Source organism: Mobula hypostoma, chromosome 7 (genome assembly GCF_963921235.1).
Source record: "Mobula hypostoma chromosome 7, sMobHyp1.1, whole genome shotgun sequence".
Taxonomy (NCBI): domain Eukaryota; kingdom Metazoa; phylum Chordata; class Chondrichthyes; order Myliobatiformes; family Myliobatidae; genus Mobula; species Mobula hypostoma.
The window spans coordinates 63,213,402-63,231,855 of NC_086103.1; the positions used below are offsets into that span (position 1 = coordinate 63,213,402).

General features: G+C 39.9%; 1 protein-coding gene across 3 annotated transcripts in view; it reads right to left on the bottom strand.

Annotated features, from left to right (window-relative positions):
* The window catches only part of LOC134349355 (uncharacterized protein KIAA0232-like), a 57,341-nt gene that overhangs the window by 20,602 nt on the left and 18,285 nt on the right, over window positions 1–18,454 (bottom strand). The window lies entirely within an intron of this gene.

Genomic DNA, 18,454 nt, shown 5'->3' on the forward strand with positions numbered 1-18,454 from the left:
TAAGGATATAACAGATGTTAAGTTTCATTTCCAAAAGTAAGAACACGTTTTTGTATGGCTTAATAGAGAAATTGATCATCAAGTGGAAAACAAAAACCATTTATCTGTCTGATACATACTTATGCCAGTTTAGTTAATCATATTCTGCTTATCATTGGGGTTGGAATGTGCAGGTACTGCAATTAGATCAAAAAACTAGAGTCATACAGCACAGAAATAGGCCCTTTGGCCTACATTGTATGTGCCAACCATGAAATACTGAGTTACATTTATCTTATTTTATTTTCCCAAGATTTCCTTCAAAGCAACCTACTGCCACCATACCCCCAAGTTCTACTGCTCCACCATGCTCTAGGAACAAGGTAGCATGTCCAATCTACCAAGCCACACGGCGCTGGGATGTGGAGAAATCTGAAGTAGCCATAAGAAATAATGCAGTGACAGGAAAAATGAGCTAATTCTAAACAGACAGCAATGGAGATCAGAGTCAAACCTGGGACCACAGGATACAACAAATGCTGGAATCTGGAGCAATGCATGAAAAGCTGGAGGCACTTAGCTGGTCAGTCAGCATTTATGGAACACTGAGTGTCCATTCGCCTCCATAGAATTGAGCTTAGGCCAGTAGTGCTATGAGGAGGCAGCTCTGCTAGCTGTATCACTGTGTCACTAAATTGAAATAAATCAGTTTGTTTTCATGCTGATAATCACAACCAAAATGTATCCACGAATTCTGGGTAAGATTGTGACCTAGTGTAGTTGTGAAATGAATACAAGATGAAAATGTTTACCAATGATCACAATTCAGCCACTACACACACACAAAAAAGGCCATTTACTAGTTTTCCCGTTTTTAAAAAGACAAATGCAGCCTCTGAAGACAAGGACCAAACACATTTCAGATTCAATCACTTTGTTTTTAGGGATGAACAATTTTGCTTGCGACTAATTGCCCCTTAAATAAATTGGCTTGATGAACTATTTTAGAAGATATTCCTATGGGTCTGAAGACACACCAGCGAAGAACATTAATGTAAGATAGGCTTTATATGACAATTTGAGTAAGTTTATATAAATATAGGGCAAGTAAATACTGAAAATGCTATATATATATATATATATATATATATATATATATATATATACACATACATACACACACTTTTGAAATATAAAGGTCAGCCATTAAATTCTATACATATTGAAAGGAAAATGTTGGCTGGGCCTTCTAAAAGGAAAAGCATAATGTCAGCTCTCTGGAGTTAGCTATGCAAGTCATGTTAGATTCACATATACACCAAGTAATGTAGCAATGTGAGAGATGTGTGTAACCTGGCCAGGAATGGCTGAATGCAGAAACAACAATCATCTGACATGCCTAGGTAAAGATCAATATATTAAACGCAATAATTTAAAGCACTTTCTCACACTGAAGATGGTGTGATGGAATAAAAAATTGCTTTCCACTTGTTATAGAGTAGTGTGCTTAAAATAAACAAAAATGATGATGTGAAGTGTGTTGAAAATGATGACTAAAGATTTTCTATCAAGTCTTGCTAATGTTCCTGTTTGGTAGTTAACCAAATACGATTAGTAAACTACAAACCCGGTGGCATGTGATTTAAAGGATAACAAACTTTTTTAAAAAAATTGGAAGAAATGAGCAAATATTAAATTGCTCATTGAGATTTGATGCCAATATCTCAGACCAGTAACTTTACTGAATACTGGCTTGAAGGAATGAAGAGATATGGTACATTTTTAAACACCAAGTACCCATATAACATGTTGTAGTAACAGCAATTACAATTTTGATAAAGTTCAGATCCATTAAGTCTATAATTTACTTCAATTTTAGTGTAAACTAACTTTTAAAAACTTCACAAATTAACTTACTAAAAACATGTCTCTTAGCACTATATACATGCCAAGTCTTAATGAGTGGCTAAGTTTCCCATGGACTGTTTTTAATATTTTGGAATCTCACGGCCATAAAATGAAAATCTCACAGGAGCCATGCCAGTGCACACATTGAGGAAAGTTAAAGAACTTGCAGCAAATGCACTTGACTCAACTGAGCTTAAACAGGTGGACAGGCTATTGAGTATGTGCTAAAGATGAAAATGGCACAGCAGCAGGGAGTGAGGGTTGCTTGAACACCTGTGGTGGGGAGAATGAAGCAGCAGAAATCACTGAACCACAACCACTTACTTCAAACTACTCCCTGCTCTACAATCACAGACAGTCAGAACTGCTGCCATTTCTTCCTACTCTAGTAAAGTGAAAACAATTATTCAGTTTTGTTGTGTGAAGAAACTGAAATGCATTAATTGAACATTCCTAGATAGATAAACCTTTATTCATTGCTAAGCTAAGCACTTTTTCAGTATTGCGAAACTGAGAATTGATATTTTTTCAGATATGCAATAAAGACTATTTCAAGGATATCTTGTATCACTTCAGAAGTTCAAATGGGCGCAAGCCCTTCTTACATCCTAACATAATTTCGGAGCTATTGATACATACGGTGGTGTGAAACATTTTCATAAAACCTTAGAATAAGCAATCCTTGGAACAACCATGTTTTGTGTTGCAAAAGAGGTGTCAGACTTGTGTCAGGTTAAGTCCCTATTTAGGCTTTGATTGCTCCTCCCCCAACTTCACCTCTGGTACTGCTTTAGGCTCATTCATTAAAACCTGAGGCGGCTGCTTATCCTAAAACCCACCAAGGCCTCCAATGAAAACCTTGGCCTCAAATGAGGTTTTTCACCACCTTTACAAGTTATTCCATCATCTGATTAAGGTACAGCTCTAATTCTCACCCTTTCTTATGCCTACCAGGCTACTTACTGTCTATCTTGTCTTTAGCTGATGTAGGTTTTGTTTTTTCTAGATCAGATTTTGTGCACTACCTTTTGAGTCTATAGCAGGAGAAAAATGTTCATAACTAAAACTTTCTGGTGAAATAATTAACTCAGTCCTAGAGTTGTCTGGCTAAGTTAAACACATCATCATAGGCAACATGAATGGCATGAAATCTCTTAAAAATATCTGATTTAAATGAATATGTTAGGAATACATCATTCTTGAAAATTATAACAGAAGTTATTTTTACATCACCGAATATTGAAATAAGTAAATAATCCCCTTTAGAACAAAGACACAGAACAAAAGCAAAACAGTTAAACTCAGGTCAACCAACACCCAAGGAGGCAAAAGGCATAAGTTGTTGAGATGGGCACGTTGAACTAGATAATGAGAGTGAAGGGGCTGAATATGGGGAGGAGTTAATGGGCAGGGGTGGGTGTCTGTATGTGCGTGCGTACACTTACAGTGACTAACACTCGTATCTAGCTAGTTTCCTTCTCCTATTGTTCAGTCTTCCTATCCTCTCAACCACACCTGCTTCTATCTAACCATCACCTCTGCCCCCACTAAACTCCATTAGAATCCCCCTCAATCACCTACCAGCCTTTATCCAACTGCTGGTCACAGCTAAATCCTAGCAATCGTTCCTGTTCCCTCTCAGTCCTGATGCAGGGTCTCAATCTAAAATACTGACAAAACACTTTCTGCCTCCACAGATGCTGAATGACCAAATGAGTTCTTTCAGGTTTTCTGTTTTTGTTCTAGATTCCAGCATCTGCAGCCTATTTTACCTTGAAAGTGTCTTACTGCTGTCTTAATATAGGTCTTTCAATCTGACACCACACATTTTATCAAGTTTTTAAGAATGGAATACTGCAAAGGAGATGGTGGAGTGGAGATACGTCTCTACCAAAGGAAGTGTAAGGCCCTCCCTCCCTCCACTAGCCTGCAATGTGTAGCACCTGCTTAAACCCCAGCCCCCCCCCCCCAAAATCTGGGTCACATGAAGCTACGGGAGCAGGTGGTGGATGATCGTATGAGCAGTGAGTTTATATCATATCCTGGTTATGTGGCCACTGACACCAAGCAGACAATCTTCTTAAGAGTATTGATAATGGCTGGGGTCACCAGTTTTATAAAAAACACTGCCCAGAAGGTGGCAAAGGCAAGCCACTTCTATAGAAAAAATTGCCAAGAACAATCATGGTCACGGAAAGACCATGAACACTCATGTCATATGACACAGCACATAATGAACGAATGAAACTCCAAGTATGAAGGAAACGAGTTACAAGTGGATGAAAACAGGAATAGACGAACATCCAATAAAAAAAGATTTTGCGTCTCTAAAACGACACAAAAATGGGCAAAAACAAATACCTCAATCAAAAGTGCAACCTTCTTGGTTAATGGATTTCTATTTACAAAAATTGATAAAATTGCAATTAATTTTCAATACCAATGTAAAGAAGAAATTTTATTTTATCTCAACTCAACATGAAATAGCTGCTCCAGTATAATTCTTGAGAAAAAAAAGTCATAGTAAGCATAAATTACAGATAAAATTCACCAGTGTAATGATTGAAGCTTGATGATTTGATGCTATTATACTGGAGTTCTCTCTTTGGTTGACCCTAATTTAAACATGTCTCCTCACTGAGAGTATGACATACTGCATATAAATTTACCCCTTAGCATTTACAAATAAAGACAATTGAAGATTTCTAGTCCTAATATACAGAACAAGAACAAACATAAAATTGAATGCAGGTGCATTCAGGATTTCTGCTTTTGCTGGAAGCAGAATTATTTTGGGCAAATACAGTATTGATTTATATAAAAAAGCATTGTATTTTAAAAGGTTAAAATTTCACCAGATGTACATTGTTATCACCACTGAAGATAAACAAAGATCAATATCTATAATCTGATTATATTTGTTCCTCAGATGGATGATACCAAGGAATGAGATTCTGTAAAGAAATTTAAAAAACAAGTATCTCAATCAGGAATGCAACTTTTTTTGCTTAATGGATTTCTATTTACAAAAAGTATAACTGCTCATGTCTAATACAGCCAAGACCAATAAATAAGCCTACTTTCCTTCACAACTCTAGTTCTAATTATGTCATGTTTTTGGATATTTTTAACTCCATTTTATAGTTCTTCTATGTCAGATCATTCTCACAGTTTTGAAGTTTAAATTATCTGAGATTTCATCGACAACTCATTTCCAAAAAAAAATTAGGATACCGTGTGTCTTTATTTTACAAAATGCCACAAAAAAACTGCTCATCAGGAAATTAACCCAATTTCTCTACACCAATGCTTCAAACTGACTGGCAATACTGGTTGTCGTACACTTATAATATGAAATTTGCTTACATAAACCATAGTATTTACTATATATATGGATACTCTGCTACAACAATGTTACTACCGGATCTATTTCTTCAAAATTCTAAACTGACTTACAGATTTGTCCTACCTACCCTCAATCATCTTTGTCACTTCCTTAAAAAAATGTAAACATATCCTCTGCACAAAGCCATGCTTTTCTAGATGAGAATAGATTCTATCCATAAGTATCTTTTTCAATAATTTCTCCAACACTGATAGAGGTTTGCCGGCCTATAATTTCCTGTTTCGTTTCCATTGCTCGTCTTAAAGAGGAACATCTTTGGCTGCTCTTCAGTCCTCTGACTAAAGATGATAAAAAGTTATGCCTTAAGGCCCCAGCAAATCTCATCTCTTAATAACTTGGGATGAATCTAATTAGGCCTTTGGAACTTATCTAACCTGATGTTTTTAAATGTGCTCCAACACCATCTCCTTCTTGACATCAATATGGCCTAAAATATGAACATAATCTTTCCCCATCAATCTCACTATATTCATGCCCTTCTCCCAGTAATTACAGATGCAAAGTACTCATTTAATAACCCACCCACTTCCCCTGACTTTAAACGTAAATTCCTTCCTTTGTCCTTCAGTGTTTCTGCCTCTTGAGGTACATTCTTGCTTTTAATATATGTACTAAATGTCTTTACACCCTACTTGCTAAGGACACTTCACAGCCCCTCCTGATCTTTCCTGACTCTCTGCCAAGTTCTCTCAAAGTTCAAAGTAAATTTATTATCACATACATGTTACTATATACTATCCTGAGATTCATTTTCTTGTGGGCATACTCAAATCCACTACAGAAGTATAACCATAATAGAATCAATGAAAAACCACACGAACTGGGAGTTCAATCATTGTGCAAAAGGCAACAAACTTTATAAATACCAAAAGAAATAGTAAGTAAATAAGCAATAAATATTGAGAACATGAAATGAAGAGTCCTTGAAAGTGAGTCCATAGGTAGTGGGAACATTTCAGCGATGGGGCAAGGGAAGTTCAGTGAAGTTATCCCTTTTAGTTCAAGGGCCTGATGGTTGAGGGGTAATCTGGTGGTGGTGAGACCTGAGGCTCCTGTACCTTCTTCCTGAGAGCTTCAGTGAGCAGAGAGCATGACCTGGGTGGTGGAGGACCCCGACGCTTTCCTGCAACAACACTGTGTAGATGTGCTCAATGGTGGGGGAGACCTTTACTCGATATGCACTACTTTTTGTGATGCAACCAATCAATATACTCTCCACAACACATCTATAAAAGTTTGTCAAAATTTTAAATGTCATGCCAAATCTTTGCAAACTCCTAGGAAAGTAGAGGTGCTGCCGTGCTTTCTTCTTCATTGTACTTGTGTGCTGGGCCCAGGATAGATCCTCCGAAATAAGGAATCTGAAGTTGCTGACCCTCTTCACCTCTGATGAGGAATAGCTCATGGACACCCGATTACCTCTTCCCGAAGTCAATAATCCACTCCTTAGTTTTACAGACATTGAATAAGAGGTTGTTGTGGCACCATTCAGTCATATTTTCAATCTCTCTCCTGGTTCCTTCTTTTCCTTCACAGGCTTTGTCTGATTTCAGATTCCTAAATGTTATATGTGGTTCTTTTGTTAAGAAATCCTCCTAATGCACGCAACAAACTATGCCCTATTCCAAACCTGTGTCGTAAAGAGTCCTAGTCAATGTTGTGGAAATTGAAGACACCCACTACAACTATTCTGTCCTCCATAATCTGTTGACAACTCTTTCCTCTCTCCTGCTGGCCATTAAGAATAGTATAATTTCCTCATGATGATGGCATCTTTTTTTATTCCTGAGGTCTACCACACTTCTTTACGAAATGAGATGAGCACTGCAGGATGCCTCTCCAATTGCTGCTGTGACATCCTCCCTGATCAATACTGCAATTCCCCCATCTCCTTTCCCTCCAATATCTGAAACACCCCAATCCTGGAATGTATCATGCCCTTTTCCTCAATAAAGTATTTGTAATGTTTACAACACTGTAGTTCCATGAATGAACAAAAGCTTCTAAGTGCCCTATCTGTAATACTCCTATTGAAATGATCACACTTCTATCAGTCCCACCTTGTTCATTAAACATTATTTATTTTATTTAGAGATACTGTGCAGGACAGGCCCCTCTAACCCTCAAGTTGCATCACCTAGCAACCCACCTATTTAACACTAGCCTAATCACACAACAATTTACAATGGCCAGTTAACCTAACTGGTGTGTCTCTGGATTGTGGGAGGAATCCAGAGCACCTAGAGGAAACCAACGCAGCTACAGGGAGAACATACAAGCTCCTTACAGATGGCGCTGGTGCCAGAGTTCAACTCCAAACTCCAGAGTGTGCTGAACTGTAATAGTGTTGTGTTAACTACTATGCTACCGTAACTTGACTTGCCTGCTCTTCATTTCAGCTTTACTTGATCCAAGCTCCACTTTCCCCTATATCCTTCTACTCAGAAACCCACTGCTCTTGTTCCCAGCCCCCTGCAGTAAAAATTTTATTTTCATAATCTCACTAGAAGTCAATGTGGTAAACCTGACATACGTAGACATATTACTGAATAAATTAACTATTTCCTTTAATTGTTTTATGATACTCATAACAGATCAGATTCAGCAAAAGATCAAGTTCAAGCCGCTTAAAACAGAAGGGCAAGGCCCAAACATAGAGGAGGATGGGGGAATTTCAAACAGATGCAACCTCAGGATTTTATTAGGAAAGATAATGAAAATCCTCATTACAATAACCTCAGATCTAGAAGCTGAAAAGGTCAAAAGTCTTAAAAAAATATTTATCTAGAATTTGCAAATGGGAGGGAATGAATATATCCATGAATTGTTTTTGCCTTTTCTTTTATCTTTAATGAAGCTATCATTCAGCCCACTGTCTGCAAAAGCTTCCAGCAGAGCAATTTCATGTCATTCTGCAACGTTTCATTCTCATGCCCATTAACTATGCCCCCTCCCCACCCCCAATCACTTTGGGCTTGCCTGCACTAGGGGCAATTTAAAACAGCTAATTAACTTAGCTATTTAATCTTTGTGATGTTAGAGGAAATTGGAGCACCCAGAGAAACCAATATGATCATCTGGAAAACAGCTGTTCCAGACAGAATGCACTCAAAGTCAGGACTGAATTCAAGTCCCTGGAACCAAGAGGGACACAGCATTAATTGCTCCACTAGCATATCACCTGGGGTATTTGGATGTACATTTTTGATTAGGAATGTTTTGCACTGAATACATACGATTTCTAGAAACAGACAATGGATTCATCTGAGCTGTTCCTACTACACAGTTAAGTACCTGGTTTGCATCAGTTATTGTAGATCTGATTTGCTGAGATCAATTTAATACAACCTCTGATGATGTGAAGCTACAGTCATTAAAATGTCTGATATAAACATGTGAAGTGTAGAGGTTCAGCCATTAATTCTCTACAGCAAGCAGTGTACTGTGTTGCAAAACAGTGGAAAACACAGAAATCACTTAAATCTCAAACAGCCGATGACATCAAGAATGAAGTCTTAGTAAATACAGGAGTTGTAACATGGAACAATTCAAGATCTTAATGATATGAATTTAAAATATAAATCTGCAAGTGTATACTGTAGCACTTCTCTGAAGTAGGCAAGCTTACACTTCCATTTCTTAAGCTAATATTTAGGAAACGAAAGAGGCGGTATGGAGCATTTTTTTTAAAGAATGTAAGTATGTTTGAAATTAAATGAAAGCAAAAATACCATTCTCAAACAGTTCTTCAGATTGCACTCTTACTAAATGCCACATAGCCTTTACGTCAGTGGTGTCAAACTCATTTTAGGTCACGAGCCAGATTGGGCAAAATGCGACTTCATGCGGGCCAGATCAGTTGTGCACACACGAATCCAAGTGCGCATGCTCCCACAGCTTTCGTTGCCTTCGTTTTTTCAACCTGCTCTCATGTGTCTCAGACTCTGCTATAACTACAAGGTGTTTCACTTAATGAATTTAATTTCTTATGAAGAAGACTGCCTAGCAAGCATTATTTTTATGATTGGTATTAACTTACAATAGTAGGCTACAGGAAAGTTGTGATGAGAGAGAGAAAAAAAACTATGCTATTTTGGCTAAGATTGTTTTGGGAGCCACAGCTTTTCCATTAATAAAAGCCATTTGAAATCCAACATTAGCAGAAACAAATGTAGACTTAACAAAACAAATTGTAAATGTAGGCTACACAACTGCACCTGATTTTTATTAGCCTGCTTCTAGCAATCAAACTCAATGAACAGAGTTAGCCTCTAATTTTTATTGAAGTGATCACCTTTACAATAATAGGAGTCAGAAAATGAATGAATCACAATATTATGACACTCATAGAACATAGCACAGCACAGTACAGGCCCTTCGGCCCACATTGTTGTGCCAACCTTCAAACCCTGCTCCCATATAACCCCCCATTTAAGTTCCTTCATATACCTGTCTAGTAGTCTCTTAAATTTCACTAGTGTATCTGCCTCCACCCGCGACTCAGGCAATGCATTCCATGCACCAACCACTCTCTGAGTAAAAACCTTCCTCTAATATCCCCCTTGAACTTCCCACCTGTTACCGTAAAGCCATGTCCTCTTGTACTGAGCAGTGGTGCCCTGGGGAGGAGGTGCTGGCTATCCACTCTATCTATTCCTCCTAATATCTTCTATACCTCTATCATGTCTCCTCTCATCCTCCTTCTCGCCAAAGAGTAAAGCCCTAGCTCCCTTAATCTCTGATCATAATCCAAACCAGGCAGCATCCTGGTGAAGCTCCTCTGTACCCTTTCCAATGCTTCCACATCCTTCCTATAGTGAGGCGACCAGAACTGGACACAGTACTCCAAATGTGGCCTAACCAGAGTTTGATAGAGCTGCATTATTACCTCGCGACTCTTAAACTCTATCCCTCGACTTATGAAAGCTAACACCCCATAAGCTTTCTTAACTATCCTATCCACCCGTGAGGCAACTTTCAGGGATCTGTGGACATGTACCCCCAGATCCCTCTGCTCCTCCACACTACCAAGTATCCTGCCATTTACTTCAAGGCAGAGTACAAAGTAAATCCTTCCAAAGTGTACCACCTCACACTTCTCCGGGTTGAACTCCATCTGCCACTTCTTAGCCCACTTCTGCAACCTATCAATGTCTCTCTGCAATCTTTGACAATCCTCTACACTATCTACAACACCACCAACCTTTGTGTCGTCTGCAAACTTGCCAACCCACCCTTCTACCCCCACATCCAGGTCGTTAATAAAAATCACAAAAAGCAGAGGTCCCAGAACCCATCCTTGTGGAACACCACTAGTCACAACCCTCCAATCCGAATGTACTCCCTCCACCACAACCCTCTGCTTTCTGCAGGCAAGCCAATTCTGAATCCACCTGGCCAAGCTTCCCTGGATCCCATGCCTTCTGACTTTCTGAATAAGCTTACCGTGTGAAACCTTGTCAAATGCCTTACTAAAATCCATATAGATCACATCCACTGCACTACCCTTATCTATATACCTGGTCACCTCCTCAAAGAACTTTATCAGGCTTGTTAGACATGATCTGCCCTTCACAAAGCCATGCTGACTGTCCCTGATCAGACCATGATTCTCTAAATGCCCATAGATCCTATCTCTAAGAATCTTTTCCAACAGCTTTCCCACCACAAACGTAAGGCTCACTGGTCTATAATTACCCGGACTATCCCTACTACCTTTTTTGAACAAGGGGACAACATTCGCCTCCCTCCAATCCTCCGGTACCATTCCTGTAGACAACAAGGACATAAAGATCCTAGCCAGAGGCTCAACAATCTCTTCCCTTGCCTCGTGGAGCAGCCTGGGGAATATTCCATCAGGTCCCAGGGACTTGTCCGTCCTAATGTATTTTAATAACTCCAACACCTCCTCTCCCTTAATATCAACATGCTCCAGAACATCAACCTCACTCATATTGTCCTTGCCGTCACCAAGTTCCCTCTCAGTGGTGAATACCGAAGAGAAGTATTCATTGAGAACCTCGCTCACTTTCACAGCCTCCAGGCACATCTTCCCACCTTTATCTCTAATCGGTCCTACCTTCACTCTTGTCATCCTTTTGTTCTTCACATCACTGAAGAATGCCTTGGGGTTTTCCTTTACCCAACTCACCAAGGCCTTCTCATGCCCCCTTCTTGCTCTTCTCAGCCCCTTCTTGCTTCCCTATATTCCTCAATAGACCCACCTGATCCTTGCTTCCTAAACTTCATGTACGCTGCCTTCTTCCACCTCACTTGTCACCCATGGTTCCTTCACCCTACCATTCTTGTATCTTCCTCACAGGGACAAATTTATCCCTAACGTCCTGCAAGAGATCTCTAAACATCAACCACATGTCCGTAGTACATTTCCCTGCAAAAACATCATCCCACTTCACACCCATAAGTTCTAGCCTTATAGCCTCATAATTTGCCCTTCCCCAATTAAAAATTTTCCTGTCCTAACTCTATCCTTTTCCATGATAATGCTGAAGGCCAGGGAGTGGTGGTCACTGTCCCCCAGATGTTCACCCACTGAGAGATCTGTGACCTGACCCTGTTCGTTACCTAATACTAGATCTAGTATGGCAATCCCCCTAGTCAGCCTGTCAACATACTGTGACAGGAATCCATCCTGGACATACTTAAACTTTGCCCCGTCCAAACCTTTGGAACTAATCAGGTGCCAATCAATATTAGGGAAGTTAAAGTCACCTATGATAACCACCCTGTTATTTTCGCACCTTTCCAAAATCTGCCTCCCAATCTGCTCCTCGGTATCTCTGCTGCTACCAGGGGGCCTATAGAGTACTCCCAATAAAGTAACTGCTCCCTTCCTGTTCCTGACTTCCACCCATACTGACTCAAAAGAGGATCCTGGTACGTTACCCACCCTTTCTATAGCTGTATTAGTATCCCTGACCAGTAATGCCACCCCTCCTCCTCTTTTTCCCCCTCTCTATCCCTTTTAAAGCACTGAAATCCAGGAATATTGAGAATCCATTCCTGCCCTGGTGCCAGCCAAGTCTCTGTAATGGCCACTACATCATAATTCCATGTATGTATCCAAGCTCTCAGTTCATCACCTTTGTTCCTGATGCTTCTTGCATCTTTACACACTTTAGTCCTTCTACATTCCTACCTTAACACCCTTTATTCTGCTTCTCTTTCCTCAAAGCCTCTCTGTGTTAGATCTGGCTTTACTCCATGCACTTCTTTCACTGCTCTATCACTCCGGATTCCATCCCCCTTGCAAATTAGTTTAAACCCTCCAGAACCATGGTAGCAAACCTATTCAATATTTCATAATATATTTTGCTTACACGTCGCAGTGCATTGAACAGTGTCACTCATTTTTCACTTGCTGCTTCCAGACACCTGACATCTCTTGGCTTTAACCAGCCTGTCAACATCAGGGACCAGTTTCTGGGCAGTTGTGATTTTCATGTCATTTAGAAGTCTGTGTGTCAGCTGTGAGTGCAGTTTGGATTTGTTAATGTTCATTATGGAGAACGCCTGCTCACAGAGATCTGTTGTCCCAAACATGCAAAGGATCTTTGAGGCAAAGTCTGTCATCTTGGGGTACATCAGTCCCAAGTATTGATAGAATGAGTCTAGACCCACAGTCTCAAATTTATATTTCAAAGCCGAGTTACACTGAATTTCAATTAGTTCCATTTGGAATTCCTCTGGCACAACTGATGCTGCGTTGATGGCAAACGGCGAGCAAAATAGTGAGAATTCCTTCTCGAGCTGAGTGAATACTTGGAAACGATTCTGAAACTCACTCTTCAGTCGTGATATTTTGTCCTCGTACCTGTCCATGTTGTCACTATTCCCATGAGCGACACGCACAGACCGCAAAGAGGGGAAATGAGCTGGGTTGCTCCGGGATAGTTGCATCTCCCACAAGCCTAATTTAATTTGAAAGGCACGAATGCTGTCGTAGTATTCCGAAACAATTTTGTTGCGGCCTTGCATGTTAACATTAAGCACATTTAAGTGCTCTGTTGTATCCACCAAAAATGCAAGATTATGAAGCCAGTCTGGGTAATCCAACTCTGCCACTGGCTTCCCTTTCTCGTTCATGAGTAGTCCAATTTCCGCGCATAATTGAAAAAAACGTTTGAGCACAACCCCTCTGCTCAACCAGTGGACTTCAGTGTGGTAGGGCAGGCCGTGTCCGATATTACTTTCAGACAAAAGAGTGTCAAATTGCCAATGGTTGAGTCCCTTGGCTCTAATAAAATTAACTGTTTTGATTACTACATCCATGACATTGTCTATTTTCAGGCTCCTGCTACATAACGCCTCTTGGTGTATTATACAATGAAAATTCCAGAATTCCTGCTCTGGATTCTCCGTCTGAACTTTCTCTTGGAGTTTCACAACAACACCTGCCTTTTTCCCGACCATGGGCGGTGCGCCGTCTGTTGCCACGCTGACAGCGTGACTCCAGTCAACCCCCAGTCTGTCCAAGGCCTCGATGAGGCTGGAGAAAACGTCGTTCGCTGTTGTGGTGTTTGTCATGGGCACCATCTCCACAAACTCCTCGGTGACGGTCACAGATGCATCAACACCACGAATAAATATTCCCAATTGAGCTACATCAGTCACGTTGGTGCTCTCATCAATTGCAATAGAGAAGGCAATAAATGACTTCACTTTGTCTTTTAGTTGACTGTTCAAATCTCCTGCAAGGTCCCCGATTCTCTCTGCCACAGTATTTCTTGACAAGCTGATATTACCAAAAGCCTGTCTCTTCTCAGGGCACACCAGCTCAGCCGCCATCAGCATGCATGCTTTGATGAATTCCCCCTCTTGAGTATGGCTTCAACGCAGCAGCTATTTTGTTCGCAATAATATAGCTGGCCCTGACAGCTCCATCACAAGTCTCTCGACTTTTGGTGAACACTGATTGCTGTTTATTCAGAGCTGTTTCAAGCTCGTTTACCTTTTGCGTTCTGAACCGTCCTGCGTACTTGTCATATTTTTCTCCATGTGACATCCCATAGTGTCGTTTGATACTGTACTCTTTTGCCACAGCCACTTGTTGCGAGCATATCAGACACACAGGTTTGCCGTTGACCTCAGAAGAAAAAACGATCTTTCCAATTATCGTTGAATATCCGACCTTCGATATCAACTTTTCTTGGAAAGCATTTTGAACCACAGCAGCAAACAGTCTCAGTCTTGCTACAGGTGTTACTTACCTGAGTACTCTGTGTGTTTATACTGTGTCTGATGACGTAAGTGGAGCCCTAGTGGTCTTCAGTGCAGGGTGGCAGGTGCTTATGCACAGCGGGTGGTTAACTGCCCCCTATTGTTTTCTAAGTACACACAACAAGCTGCCGGTGCAGCAGGCGGCACAGACAGCGGTGGGAGAGAGCTGCTGCCGTACAGATATATAATAAATGGTCGTGAATATACTTTTCTCCCCCCCCCCCAACCAAATCATCCCGCAGGCCAGTAATTTGACACCCCTGCTTTACGTGAAATAAAAACTCTACATCAATTCATTGGGATAGCATACAAAGCCATTTTTTAAAATATAAAATACTAGCATATTCTGGACTTTTTTGTGTATATTTCTTCAAGAGTACAGTAGTCTTATTTTCTCATCTTTTTACATGTAATTACTGAACCATGATTTAATTAAAATATCAAGGACAACAACACTGCTTTTAACAAACTGATCTACATAATTTACCTTGGTTAATTCAACTGAGGAATTAATAGATTAAATGTGCATCTTCATAAGTTATAGTTTTGGTATATGAAAAGTTAAAAAGAACTAATTGGAAATGAAATACAATCATGCCACTGAGAGACTACATTTACAAATCAGTCAATGCATTACTTGTTTTTGTTATCAATATATCAAACATTATTTTAAAAACAAATCACTGATTTATGACAACTCTCAGAAGAAAAATCAAATGGATTAATTTGATTTGGAACTAAAAATAAAGTTAAAGTTAACAATACACTGAGAAGGTGTTGAGTTTTTTTATTTCATTGCCCAAGTAGTTATTATTACCAATAAAAAAATCAATTTATTATGGTTAAATTTGAAACTGTTTCATCTTGATATGGTCTACTGGTTGCTTTTCAAAAAGCAATCAAACTGCAGTCAGCATAGACGTACACTGATTAAATATCAAATGAGCAACCTCAGTCTAGGTAAAAATAACTTCAGTGCTTATGTCAAACCCAAAATTACTCATCTCTGTATTTGTCACAAGTCAATGGTGTTCTTCCAGCTTATGGTAACAGACAAATGAATCACGAGGGTTCACCACTCTGTAGCTGGTGAACGTGTGATATTGAGATATTAAGTCATGGGTCCCAGCACCCCATTCCTGCTCATATAATATGGACTGAGAGCTGAAAATTAAACACCTGTTCATTTCGAGGGGAAAAATAATGTACTGACATAGCAAGTTTCACAACATGTGTGTAATTCAATGCATGATACTTTTGTTGGCTCTTATTGCTTTAGCTAATTCTCTGGTTTACAAATCCACATACTTGTTCTACTGCCATTCAGTCTATTCCCTGAATCTGATTACATCTAGACGCAGGTTGGGCCATTTGTAGTTTCAAATATCTAACTTGATTGTTGCTATCTCCGCCAATCTAACATCTGAAACTTACCCCTCATCCTGCCCCAACTACATCTTGTCCATCAATTCCCTTTCAAAGCAATACTTTAGCCCACCTATTAATTTCCCTAGTTTGCACCACTTCAGGAGGATCCAGAGGGTTAAGATAATCTGCAACTGCTTTTGACACAATTAAATTTGTTCAATTTCATTTCCCGCTTACTCCATTGTAACTTCTTAAATCATCAGTTCAGATGAATTTCAAAGACTGAGACCATTCATGCACAATTTCTTGTTCTTTTTTGCAGCTCCAGTATTCCAACCACTATTCCCAATCCCTAGTCACACCAGTTTTGCTCCCTCCCCTCCCCAACCTTTAAAAAAAAATCCATTTCCTGCTTGTAGATATTCCTATTTAACACTAGGCTACTCAATTCTCACTTAAGCACTAACAAAACACAAAGTACAACTATATCACAAGGTGCATCAAGAGAACTACAATTTTACTTGCTCTAGCTCCTAATTTTGAAGACTTCATCCAGACTTTTGATACTTCCATTCAATTTCTTCACTATTATAGTTAGTCTTAGAACTCTTTCCTCAAAGCATTATTTTCTCTCCTGTTTTTAATTCAAATTGCTCATTAGGTATCTTAAATACTGCCATGATTACTTCTACAAATTCCAACAGTCTTACATCTTGTCCTGTAATGATCAGTCTTCCAATTTTGTGTACTCCCACCAAACGTTATGCAACTGACAATTGTCACTAGCCACCTTAACTTCATTTCTAACTGATCCCCCAAAACCTTCCTGCTCGATGTTGTCCATCTTCAAGTTACCACATCAGTCACTGCTCTCTTAAAACTCTCACTTTTCTATGCTTTCTGGACATTTTCTACATTAAATTCATATTAGCAAAAACAAGAAATACCTTTAAACAGGCTACTTTTTAGAATAGAGTGAGGTGGTGTCTTCTCAGTGCTATCTACATGGGAGAGCAGAGAACTTAAAGTACAGTACTAATCATTTAATATATTTAATGCTAGCTCAGGACTTGGAGCTCAGAATCCAAGTAGGAAATAGACAGAAAAATTTGGCACTTAATCAAATGATAATGAATATCGTCCATGACATGGCAGCTGATCAATACAAATTTCATTTCAGGGCATGTCCAGTATAAAGATGGGTGTTTGTATTATGTGCAAAGGCAACACGTACTGTTATAAAATCTGAATGCAAGGCTTGCAAAATTTATGTTCAGATTTCCCTTGTGATACACACAGGCTGCACTCGAGTTATGAATGCCCGACTTAAAGAAAACCCCATATACGAACAAGCTCCCATAATAGTATTAAACTGAGAAGTCCAAAGTATATACATGTTTGTTTCGATAGAATGGGAAAACTAGTTTCCAACCCCTTACCCACGGATTGCACTTTCTCTGCAGCTATTATGCTTTATTCTATGCTATTGGAGGATAAATTCTACATTATATGAGGGATTGGAGCAGGGGGCAGGGATTCAGATTTCTGGATCATTGGGACATCTTTTGGGGCAGGAGTGATCTGTACAAAAAGGATGAGTTGCACTTGAATCCCAGGGGGACCAATATCCTGGCAGGGAGGTTTGCTAAGGCTATTGGGGAGAGGTTAAACTAGGATTGCTGGGGGGTGGGAACCAAACTGAAGAGACAGAGGAAGAGGCATTTGGCTCACAAATAGAGAAAGCTTGGTGACAGTGCGAGGGGGAGGATAGGCAGGTGATAGAGAAGGGATACGCTCAGATCGATAGTTTGAGATGTGTCTATTTTAATGCAAGGAGTATTACGAATAAATTGGATAAGCTTAAGAGCGTGGATCAGTACTTGGAGCTAAGATGATGTGGCCATTACAGAGACTTGGATGCCTCAGGGGCAGGAATGGTTACTTCAAGTGTCAGGCTTTGGATGTTTCAGAAAGGACAGGGAGGGAGGCAAAAGAGGTGGGGGCATGGCACTGCTGATCAGAGATAGTGTCATGGCTGCAGAAAAGGAGAAAGTCATGGAGGGATTATCTATGGAGTCTCTGTGGGTGGAAGTTAGAAACAGGAAGGGGTCAATAACTCTACTGGGAGTTGTTTTTTTTATAGACCACCCAATAGTAACAGGGACATCAAGGAACAGATAGGAAGACAGATTCTGGAAAAGTATAATGATAACAGGGTTGTCGTGGTGGGAGATTTTAATTTCCCCAAATATCGACTGGCATGTCCCTAGAGCGAGTGGTTTAGATGGCGTGGAGATTGTTAGGTGTGTTCAGAAAGGTTTCTTGACACAACAGATAGATAAGCCTACAAGAGGAGAGGCTGTACTTGATCTGGTATTGGGAAATGAACCTGGTCAGGTATCAGATCTCTCAGTGGGAGAGCATTTTGGAGATAGTGATCACAATGCTATTTCCTTTACCGTAGCATTGGAGAGGGATAGCAACAGACAAGTTAGGAAAGCGTTTAACTGGAGTAAGGGGAAATATGAGGCTATCAGGCAGGAACTTGGAAGC